Below are 1,173 nucleotides of genomic sequence, written 5' to 3'. Positions count from 1 at the left end.
CAGCATCAGGGTTAGTTTTAGGATTAGGGTTAGGACTCAAACCAGGGCTAGGATTACTGTTAGTGTTTGGTTTAATGTGAGGGCAGTGTTTAGAGCTAGGGTGACTGTTAGGATAACAGGGTCAGGGTTAGATTTAAGGTTAGGGTTATGAGTTGAATTAGAACTAGAGTTACTGTTAGGGTTTGGTTTAAGTTTAGGGTGGTCTTTAGAGCTAGAGTCAGTGTTAGGATATGAGTCAGGGTCAGGGTAAATTTTAAGGTTAGGGTAAGGACTCAAATTAAATGTAGGGTTATGTCTAGTTTTAGTGTTAGGGTTTGGTTTAAGTTAAAGTTTAGGGTTAGGGGTGTTGCTCAGTGTTCTTTTAGTCCTATATTTAGGGTTGGGGTAGTTACAAGGTTAGCATTAGGGTTAGGGCTAATGTTAATTTTAGTCTTAGGCTTTGGTTTAGGGTCAGATTTGGATTTAGCGTTAGATCTAGGATTAGGGCTAGGTCTAACTATAGGGCAAGTGTTAGGGTTAGTGTTATGGTTACAGTAACTGATAGGGTTAGAACTAGGACTAGGGCTAGGCCTAGGGTGAGATTTAGAGTTAGTCTTAGGCCTAGGGTTTTGGATAATTTTAGTGATGGGGCTAAGTTATGGCTAAGATTAAGGCTAAGTTTAGTGTTCAGCTTAGGCCTAGTGTTATAATTAATTTTAAGGTAAGGTATGGTGTTATAGCTAGGTTTAGAGGTAGGGTGGGGGTTAGAATTAGGTTTAGGGCTAGGGTTAGGATTAGGGTTATGATTAAGTCTAAATTAAGGGCTAGAATGAGGGTGAGGTTTTGTTGTAGGGTTAGGTCTAGAATGAGGTCTAGTGTTAGAGTTTGGGGTAGATTTAGGTTTAGGTTTGTGTCTATGTCTAGTTGTGTTAGGATTGGCTAAGGGTCAGGTTTAGAGCTAGGTGTACTTTTAGGGTCAGGATCAGTATTCAGGTTTATTTTAGGTTAAGGTTTAAGGATAGGGCTCAAATGAGCATTAGGGTTAGGAATCGTGTTAGAGTAATTGACTGGTTAGGTTTAGGTTTCAGGGTAGGTTTTTGGCAATGGAGGACTTTAGGGTTAGCAAAAGGGTTAGGGTTATTCCTAGGGTTAGCATTAGGATTAGGGTTATCATAAGGATAATATATAGGATTA

This window comes from Marmota monax, unplaced genomic scaffold (genome assembly GCF_021218885.2).
Source record: "Marmota monax isolate L192 unplaced genomic scaffold, Marmota_monax_Labrador192_F-V1.1 WCK01_AAM20220418_F8-fsc00257, whole genome shotgun sequence".
Taxonomy (NCBI): Eukaryota; Metazoa; Chordata; class Mammalia; order Rodentia; family Sciuridae; genus Marmota; species Marmota monax.
The sequence above is the reverse complement of the archived record's forward strand: the minus strand, read 5'-3'. Positions refer to the sequence as shown.